Source organism: Stomoxys calcitrans, chromosome 1 (assembly GCF_963082655.1).
Source record: "Stomoxys calcitrans chromosome 1, idStoCalc2.1, whole genome shotgun sequence".
Taxonomy (NCBI): Eukaryota; Metazoa; Arthropoda; class Insecta; order Diptera; family Muscidae; genus Stomoxys; species Stomoxys calcitrans.
In genome coordinates, this window is record NC_081552.1 from 214,910,661 (window position 1) to 214,922,207 (window position 11,547).

Sequence of the window (11,547 nt, forward strand, 5' to 3'; positions counted from 1 at the left end):
TCATGGTTAGATTATAGACCAAACTGAGGATGTTTGACAGTGAAAAAAACACGAAACGTGCGTGAGTTGATTAAACCAGTGTTACCAAAAAGATAATAGCTAAAAAATCACCCCTTATAAACCTAACACACCCTTTATAAACCTAACTTAGGAAAAACAAGTAAAAGCGTGCTAAGTTCGGGCGGGCCGAATCTTATATACCCTCCACCATGGATCGCATTTGTCGAGTTCTTTTCCCGGCATCTCTTCTTAGGCAAAACAGGATATAAGAAAAGATTTGCTCTGTCATTAGAGCGATATCAAGATATGGTCCGGTTTGGACCACAATTGAATTATATGTTGGAGACCTGCGTAAAATGTCAGCAAATTCGAATAAGAATTGCGCCCTTTAGGGGCTCAAGAAGTAAAATAGAGAGATTGATTTATATGGGAGCTTTATCGGGCTATAGACCGATTCAGACCATAATAAACACGTATGTTGATGGTCATGAGAGGATCCGTCGTACAAAATTTCAGGCAAATCGGATAATAATTGCGACCTCTAGAGGCTCAAGAAGAGCCAAGATTCCAGATCGGTTTATATGGCAGGTATATCGGGTTATGAACCGATTTCAACCTTATTTGACACAGTTGTTGAAAGTAAGAATAAAATACGTCATTCAAAATTTCAGCCAAATCGGATAGGAATTGCGCCCTCTAGAAGCTCAAGAAGTCAAGTCCACAGATCTGTTTATATGAAAGCTATATCAGGTTATGAACCAATTTGAACCATACTCGGCACAATTACAGTACAAATTTGCCATATTTTTATACCAGCGAAGGATGGGAGTATATTGATTTTGTCATTCCGTTTGCAACACATCGAAATATCCACTTCCGACCCTAGAAAGTATACACATTCTTGATCATCGTAAAAATCTAAGACAATCTAGTCATGTCCGTCCGTCTGTCTGTTGAAATCAAGCTGCAGTCTTTAAAAATAGATATATTGAGCTGAAACTTTGCACAGATTCTTTTTTTTTCATAGGCAGGATAAGTTCGAAGATGGGCTATATCGGACTATATCTTGATATAGCCCCCATATAGACCGATTCGCCGATTAAAGGTCTTAGGCCCAGATTTATTATCCGATTTCGCTGAAATTTGGGACAATGAGTTGTGTTAGGCCACTTGACATCCTTCTTCAATTTGGCCCCGATCAGTCCAGATTTGTATATAGCCATATGCCATATAGATTTAAGGTCTTTGGATGTCACCGAAATTAGGACAGTGAGTTTGGTTAGGGACTTCTATTTACATTCTACTTCAATTTGGTCCAGATCGGTTCAGATTTGGATATGGTTGCCATATAGACCGATCACCGATTTAAGGTCTTGGGCTTTTAAAAGACGCATTTAGTGTCCGATTTTGGGCCCATAATGGGCGCATTTGTTGTCCGATGTAGTCGAAATTTGGGACAGTGAGTTGTGCTAGGCCCTTCGACATCCCTCTTCAATTTGGCCTAGATCGGTTCAGGTTTGGATATAGCTGCCATATAGACCGATTTTCCGATAAAGGGTCAAGTGCCCATTAAAGCTTTATTTTTCATCCGATTTTGCTGAAATTTGAAACAGTGAGTAGTTTTAAGACTCCCGACATCTGACCCAAATATGGTCCATATCGCACTATATTTATATATAGCTGCCATATATACCGATCGGCCGATAAAGAGTCTGAAGCCCATAATTATTACCCAAATTCGCTGACATTTAAAACAGTGGGTTATCTTAAGCCTCCTGATATCTGACCTAAATATGCATCAAATCGGACTACATTGACCATACAGACCGATCTCCAGATAGAGGGTCTAAAGCCCATAAAAGCCTTATTTGTTGACCGATTTCCCTGAAAATTGAAACACTAAGTAGTTTTACGCCTTCTTACATAGGACCCAAATGTGGTTCAGACCGGGCTATATAGACCGATCTGCCGATAAAGGGCCTGAAGCGAATAAACTTTATTTTTTATCCAATTTCGCTGAAATTTGAAGCAGTTAGTAGTTTTAGGCCACCCGCTATCCGACCCAAATATGGTAAAGTCCGATCTTTATTTTGTATTTAGATATATAGACCGATGTGCCAATTAAAGGTCTGAAGCTCATAGAAGCTTTATTTATTACCTGCTTTTGTCGAAATTTGAAACAAAATATTCAACAGTGACTTATATTTATTGGACCACTCAATATCCCTGTCGAATTTTGGTGCATAAGTTATCCATTTTTCACCGGATTGTGACGAAAGGGGGTTTTCATACATACCCGAGGTGGTGGGTATCCAAAGTTCGGCCCGGCCGAACTTAATGCCTTTTTACTTGTTACTTGTTTCAGAAGGCACAGCATAGTGGGCCCGTTCCTGCTAGTAGACATATAAAATTCTGCTTCATGGAGCAGGGTATTTCAGAATAATAACTTAAAATTCTTTTACTTTTTTCTTAGTCTCAATCCTAAACCAAATTTTTTTTTCTCCGTGGACAATACAATACAACTATACACTTCGATGTATGTTGTCGCAAATGTTCATGGAGATTAAGTGCCAGAGTATTTGTCAGTGAAAGTCAAATTATTTAATCTCTCAAAGGAAGGACCCTATTCGGAACCCAACAACGCAGCCAGCCCCCGCCCGCTGCCCTTAAATCGCTATACCTTGCCAGAAACATCAAAGCTTGAGCTCACACCAAAAACTTATGGGGATAGGGCAGTTGGCCACTCACAAACAATGCAGTCATAAAAGTGCTGTAATCTTGAGATTAGTTGAGAAGGTAATTGCGGCTTTTGAAGAAGGAATAAAAATAGCATCATTGCCGCAAGCCTTACGTATTGCCTTAATCAAAGTTAAGCATTATCCAGGATTAGTGCGAAAATATTGTTTCATGTTATGCAAAAGTATTTGAATATCAAAGGCGAAAAGGTTTTGACGTCATAGCAAAAGATTGCATTTCAAAATGATTTGAATTTTACGCTGCCATTGGAGTCCAAGTAAACAGCCTTGCGGCTATAAATTGGACATTAATGCAAATTTATTCTCAAATAAGAAATTTATGGAGACGTCAATAAAATGGAAAATGAGAATCAAGAAAATCCTTGCACATAATGTCAAAAATGAATGTACAACCATTCGCCCAGCAACGAATTCATTGGAAAAGAGCAAGAAAAACAAATTTAAAGGCTTTTTAAAAAATTAAATTTTAATCTCAGATTTTATTGCACAAAATATGAAAAAAGTAACAAGCAAAAATGCATTAAGCTCGGCCGAGCCAAACTTTGGATATCCAACACTTTAGATATATATACCTAACACACTTCGTAAATATCCGTGTGGAAAATAAAACATTAATGAACCCATTGCAGCTACTCAGAAACATGGTCTGGTCTGGATCAAACTCGTTAGGAATGTCATGGAGTCCAACAAATTTCAGTGAAATCGGGCTATCAATGAGAACAACTATGAGAAACAAAGGAATAGTAAAAATTGAAACACCTTGTCTCCAGCTTTACTCCGGTGGATGAGATCTAGCCACAATCCGCATTAAAGCCAAATTCTTCAACATCAGCCTTATTTGTGCCCATGCCCCGACGGAAGACAAGCTCGAGCAGACCAAGTATATTTTCTACGAGCGCCTAGAGAGAGAATACGACCGCAGCCCCGCCCATGATATCAAAATCGTTCTGGAAGATTTTGATGCGAAGATAGGTAAGTAAAACATTTTTGGTCCAACAGTCGGAAAGTTTAGCCTCCACGAGATAACGTCCAGTAATGGGTTGAGGCTGAGACATGGTAGTTAGAAGCACACAAAGTCACATGGCTGTCCTTCGATCAAAGACGACTAACCAAATTGGCCACGTTGTGATAGATGAAAGGCATTAATCTAGCGTGTTAGATATACGATTGATCCGTGCAGAGAATATAGATTCGGATCACTACTTTGTTGCAGCAAAGGTTCGCACCCGTTTGAACATGGCGAGGAAACGACACTGCATGGAAGCTTGGCTACTGAAGTCAAGAATGCGGCATAAAGAGCAACCCTGCATTCAGTAGCAACGCGCCAGATGAATTCGAGGTAACGGAAGTAAAGAAGAGAGGAGAAACGTTTAATTCGCAGAAAAAAAGGAAATAGAAAAACGTGAGTTTGAGCGAATTGAGATGTACAGGAGCCACAATGAAATCCAGAAATTCCACCAAAGAATTAAACATCAAACCGATGGCGTTGGTGCAGGCAAATCCTCCGGCAGAGTCAAAGAAGGAAATCTGGTAACTGCCACAGATACCATTTTGAGGATATGGAAAGAACATTTTACCCAACTGCTAGTGTCCGACGTTGGCGGCGAAGAGATACCGCAGAACCAATCAATGATGATGGTATAGAATGTCTACCTCCTAGTCAGAATGAGGTCCAGGTAGCAGTGACCCGACTAAAGAACAACAAGGCAGCAGGAGCCGAGGGGTTACTCGCTAAACTATTTAAGACCGGAGGCGACACGCTGACAAGGAGTATTTATCGTAGCTTATCTGCGCAATCTGGCTAGAAGAACGCCTACCCAATGATTGAAACCTAAGCATATTATGTCCCGCACATAAGAAAGGAGACAAGACGGAATGTGCCAACTACAGAGGAATAAGTCTCTTCCACATCGCATACAAGATACTCTCGAGCATACTGTGTGAAAGATTGAAACCTAAAGTCAATGAGATAATTGGCCCTATCAATGCGGCTTTAGACCTGGTAAGTCCACCCTGGACCAGATATTCACACTGCGCCAAATCCTGGAAAATCTTTGTTGATTACAAAGCCGCTTCCGATATCCCTTTACGTTCAAAGGTATTTCAAGCCATGTCTGAGTTTGACATCCTTGCAAAATTAATAAGACTCTGCAGGATGACACTTGCTGATACGCGTTCCTCAGCAAGAAGAGGAAAGAATCTCTCCGAACCATTCAATACTAAACGAGGTTTCAGACAAGGATCTCTTTAATATCCTGCTGGAGAAGATTATACGAGATGCAGATGTGAATAGACATGGCACTTTAATCACAAGAGAACACATGCTAATCGCCTAAGCTGGCGACATCGACATCATAATAACTGCAGCCTTAGAAAGAATCGAAAGAGAGCCAGTGAAAATGGGTCTGGCAGTTAATGTAGATAAAAAGAAGTGGATGATATCAACTCCAGAAACGCTCTGTACAAGATAAAGAAAATGAAGAAAGTTGGAAACACAACTTTGAGATCGTCTGCAACTTTATCTACCTTGGCACCGCCACAACCGAAATGTATGACACCAGTTTTCAAATAAATAGAAGAATAATACTGGCAAACAGATGCTACTTTGGACTAAGTAAGCAGTTTAGAAACAAGGTCACCTCTCGACAGACGAAAATTCCACTATATAATACATGCGTTCTGAGCCATGGGTACTTGTGAATGAAGATGAGGCAGTGCTTGGAGTATTTGAGAGAAAGATTCTTCGTTAAATATATGGACCGGTTTGCGTTAGTGGAGAATATAGGGGTCGTATAAATCCCGAGCTGTATGAGTTGTATGACGACGATAGCATTGTTACACGCATCAAACTACAATGGCTGCGTTGGCTAGGTCATGTTGTCAGAATGGATAAAGAAGCTCCAGCAAAGAGGTCTTTTGGAGGCAAACACGGTGGTACACACAAACCTTGGTGGTAGATTATAGAAGGAGCGTAGAAGATCGAGACGCTTGGAAGGCTATACTGAGTTCGGCTAATGGGACAAACGTTATGTCAAAGTAAAGTAAAGGGTGATTTTTTTGAGATTAGGATTTTCATGCATTAGTATTTGACAGATCACGTGGGATTTCAGACATGGTGTCAAAGAGAAAGATGCTCAGTATGCTTTGACATTTCATCATGAATAGACTTACTAACAAGCAACGCTTGCAAATCATTGAATTTTATTACCAAAATCAGTGTTCGGTTCGAAATGTGTTCATTCACCGTAACGTTGCGTCCAACAGCATCTTTGAAAAAATACGGTCCAATGATTCCACCAGCGTACAAACCACACCAAACAGTGCATTTTTCGGGATGCATGGGCAGTTCTTGAACGGCTTCTGGTTGCTCTTCACTCCAAATGCGGCAATTTTGCTTATTTACGTAGCCATTCAACCAGAAATGAGCCTCATCGCTGAACGGTGAATGAACACATTTCGAACCGAACACTGATTTTGGTAATAAAATTCAATGATTTGCAAGCGTTGCTCGTTAGTAAGTCTATTCATGATGAAATGTCAAAGCATACTGAGCATCTTTCTCTTTGACACCATGTCTGAAATCCCACGTGATCTGTCAAATACTAATGCATGAAAATCCTAACCTCAAAAAAATCACCCTTTAAAATTTAACAGATGTGTTATGTATGGTCCGAATTGGTTCAAGACCTGATATAAATTCCATATGAACCGATCTCCCGATTATATTTCTTCAGCCTCTAGAGCCTCAGATGGCGTAATCCTTAAGCTATTCGGCCAAAATTGCAATGCCTTTTTGTATGACCTCCAACAAACTACCAAGTATGGCCTGAATCGGTCCATAACCTGTTTAGCTGCCATATAAACCGATCTCCTGATTTTAATTTTTCACCGACTATAAGGTTACCCTTAAAGTGTGTACAATGACCTCTACTATGGGCTGATATAGCCCCTAAAGCAAAGTAATACAATGACAAAAGCCATCGATGATGGGGGGTATATAAGATTCGGTCTGGCCGAAGATAGCACACTTTAGCTAGTACTTGTTGTTTAAAAGGATTTAATTTTTTGAAGGATGTCGCTCTGGACTTGGAAAATTGTCAGTTTCAAAGCTGTTTTAAAAATGTTTAATAACTTCACTGTTCATTTGAAATTCAAAAAAATTTTAATCTTAAAAAATACTTACCCCGTTAATGTGGAACATGGCGTTTTCTCTTCTCGCACAAAGGAGATAAATCAACTGCAAAGAAAAGAAAAATTATTTTCATAACAATTTCATCAAAACTTTAAAACTCAGCAGATTATGACGAAGTTAACTCTTACCCATGACTTTCAAAGCTTTTCTAGGAATATACTTCAGGAAAAACTTCCGAGCCCATAGCGTTTAAAGATGTCCCTACTACTTTTGTTATAAGTGACATATTCTGCCAATGCGTAGCTGTTTTTGTTGGCTTTATTATTCACAGCTAGCTCTCTCTTGCTTGAGTGTTGCTGCATTTTTCTATTTAATGCCAAAAACTTGTGTAAATCCATTTACAAAACTTTGCGATAACTGCATTATGGCATAATAACCTTTTACTACAAAAGCAAAGTTTTTCTATAAATTTTAAAAAAACTTTAACTTGCAACTGAAGTCAAATTAAGTGAGTTTACTACTAAGTATACAAAGTACAAGCATGTGTTTGTGTTTATGTACACTCACTTACATATGTGTGTTTCAAACACAATTATAAAATACTTTAAGTTTTTCCCAATGCATAAATATAAAAAACTGTAATTCTCTGTTTGCTCTCAACAATAACCATAACTTGAATTAGTCAAAACAAATAAGGACAGGCTTATGTCGGGCAAAGCCGAGCAATTAATACCCAACACCACATTGGGCATGCAAGTGAAGCCGTAAAATTTAATTTCTTTTAAATTTGAAGTGGAGCATTTCTACAGAAATCCGGTCATACTGGCATAGAGGAAATCGCTGAGCACAATTTTTAGAAGATCGGTTGTTAAATGCGTTTGCAAAGGCCCCGAAAGTGAATATTGAGAGTTACATTTATATGGGATGTATATCTACACCGGAAGCGATATCTTAGAAATTCACCTGCGATCAGAAGAGTTATCAAATGAACCTTGGTATCAGTTATAAAATGCCCAAACAATTGCAGTATTAGTAACAAGTAAAAAGGCATTAAGTTCGGCCGGGCCGAACTTTGGATACCCTACAACTCGGCTATATATGAAAACCCAATTTCGGCACAATCCGGTGAAAATTGCATGACTTATGCACCCAAATTCGACACAGATTTTGAGTAGTCTAATAAATATAAATCGCTGTTGAATTTTCTATTTCAAATTTCAACAAAATCGGGTAATAATTAAAGCTTTCATGAGCTGCTTTATCTAAAATACAGTCCGATCTTTACCATATAGAGGTCGGATGGCGGGTGACGTAAAACTTCTTACGGTTTCAAATTTCAGCGAAATGGGATAAAAAATAAAACTTTGATTCGCTTCAGACCCTTTATCGGGATATAGGTCTGTATGGCAGCTAAATCTAACTATAGTTCGATCCGAACCATATTTGGGACGGATGTGGGGAGAACTAAAACAACCCACTTTTTAAAATTTTAGCGAAATCGGGTAATAAATGGAGCTTTTATGGGCTTCAGACAGACACTTTATTTATTGCCATATAGACCGCTATATGGCAGCTATATCTAAATATAGTCCGATCTGAACCATATTTGGGTCCTATGTTAGGAGGCTTAAAACTACACAATGTTTCAAATTTCAGCAAAATCGGTTAAAAAATAAAGCTTTATGGGCTTTAAACCCTTTATCTGGAAATCGGCTTATACGGCAACTATACCTAAATATAGTCCGATTTAATGTATGTTTAGGTCAGATATTAGAAGGCTGAAGATAACCCTCTATTACAAATTTCTGCGAAATCGGGTCATAACCAAAGCTTTTATGAACTTTATCGGCCGTTAGATATAAATGGAAGCTATATCTTAATATAATCCAATCTGAACCATATTTGGGTCCTACATTGGGAGGCGTAAAACTACTCAATGTTTCAAATTTCAGCGTAATCGGTTAATAAATAAAGCATTTATCGGCTTTAGACCCTTTATCTGGAGATCGGTCTATATGGCAGCTATACTTAAATATAGTCCGATTTGATGGATATTTAGGTCAGACATCAGGATGCTAAAGATAACCCTCTGTTTCAAATTTCAGTCGCGCAATAAATAAAGCTTTTATGGGCTTCAGACCATTTATCGGCCGATCGGTATATATGGCAGTTATATGTAAATATAGTCCGACACGGACGATATTTGGGTCCTATATTAGGAAGCGTTAAACTACCTATTGTTTAAAATTTCAGCGAAATCTGTTAAAAAATAAAGCTTTTATGATCTTCAGAACGTTCGACCGGTATATATGGCAGCTATAAATAAATATAGTCCGATATGGCCCATATTTGGGTCAGGTGCCTAAAACTACTCACTGTTTCAAATTTCAGCGAAATCGGATGAAAAATAAAGCATTTATGGGCATTAGACCCTTTATCGGAAAATCGGTCTATATAGCAGCTATATCCAAAAATGGTCCGATTTGGCCCGTTCAAAAACTTAACCAGCGTGCATCAAAAAGACGTACCTGCGCAAAATTTCAGCTCTATATCTCAATTTTTGAAGGCTGTAGAGTGATTACAACATATAGACGGACAGACACACGGACATCGTTAAATCGTTTTAGAATTTTACGACGATCCGAAATTTATATACTTTGTACTGTCGAAAATTGATATTTCGATGTGTTGCAAACGGAATGACTGAATGAATATACCGCCTATCCTACGGTGGTAGGTATAAAAATCGGGAGATAATATACACGTATATGGGAGCTATATGTAAATCTCTACAGATGTGTAAAGCTTGCCGTTTGAAATTTTGCACAGATACTTATTATTGAGGGTTGCACATGGGCACATGGGCCATATTGGTTCAGATTTGGATATAGCACCCATATAAACCAATCCCCGGATTTGGCTTCTTCAGCCTTTAGAAGCCTAACTCGTCCCCTGATTTGGCTGCAATTGGACCAAAAGCCTATCTTATGTTTTACAACATCAGTGCCAAGCTTTATCCGAATCGATCAATATGGTGATATAGGCCCCTCTAAGTACCGATATCCCGATATGACTTTTTGAGACCATTGAAGCCTCAATCAATTCCCGACTTGATTGCTACAAAATAATTCAAATTCAAACTCATTTAGAAACGGTACATTTTTAGCGGAATCCATGGTGGTGTGAACCTTAGATTCCGCCCGGACGAACTTAGCACGCCTTTTGCAAATTCCAAATTTTGCCCATGAACATTCCACTAAGGAACAGGGGCAAATTTCTCACATATCAATGGGTGCAGTCCAATTCAAGTTTAAGCTCAATGATAAGGGGCCTCCTTTTTATAGCCGAGTCCGAACCGCGTGACGCAGTGCGACACCTCTTTGGAGAGAAGTTTAACATAGCATAGTACCTCACAAATGTTGCCAACATTAGGAGGGGAAAACCACCGCTGAAAATTTTTTCTGGTCTCGTCAGGATTCGAACCCAGGCGTTCATGCAGTTATGCTAACCTCTGCGCTACGGTGGCTATTATAAAAAGACCTTACTCTTCTTTTAATGGCTATGGCCAAACATTTGTCCCATTAACCGAACTTAGAATAGATTTCCAAGCACCTCGATCTCCTGCGCTACTTCTACAATATATGATCTTTCCGTGGGAGTTTTTCGTCCCGGTCGGCGTATACCATAGTGCCTGCCTCCACCATAATATGGGGTTATACTTATTTCTTCATTAGTTTTGTAACACATCAAAACATTGCTCTGAGACACCACAAAGAAGATATATTTTTAATCGTCTTGACGCTCTTAGTCTGTTTGTCTGTCGAAAGAAGTCGCTAACTTTCGAAGAAGTAAGTGCAGGTAGGTTTGGATTATAAAGGGCCAATTCGGTCCATGTTTTGGTAAAGCTCCCACATTAACCGATTTCGTATCTTGACTTCTAAAGCCGCTGGAGGGCGCAATGTTATCCGATTTGGCTGAAATTTTGCATGCATGTTGCATGTTTTGCTCTAACTATGCTTCTAACAACTGCGCCATGTATGATTTAAATCGGTTCATAACCTAATATGGCTCCCATATAATCCAAAATAACATATCGAAATATTGATATGAGACCCAACAAGGTATATACATCGTGTTGACATTCTTAGTCGATTAATCCATGTCCTACCCTCTGTCCGCCCGTCTGTCTGTCGAAAGTACGCTAACTTTCGAAGGAGTTAAGCTAGGTGCTTGAAATTTTGCTCAATTACTGTCTGTTCGTCAATATTTCTGTCGAAAGCACGCTAACTTTCGAACGAGTTAAACGAGTGTTTGAAATTGTGCCCAAATAACCTGCACTAAGCAGGTCAGTTGGGATGGTAAATGGGCCAAATCAGTCCATGTCCATGCTCCCACATAAACCGATTTCGGGTCTAGACTTCTATAGCCGCTGGAGAGCGCAATTCCTATCCGATGTGGCTGAAATTTGGCACGACGTGTTTCGTTATGACTTCCAACAACAGTGCAAATTGGTCCATAACCTGATATAAACCAATCTGGGACCTTGACTTCTTGAACCTCTAAAGGGCGCAATTATTATCCGATATGGCAGAAATTTGTACAACGGTTTCTCCCATGACCCTCAACATACGAGTTTAATATGGTCTGAATCGGTCTATA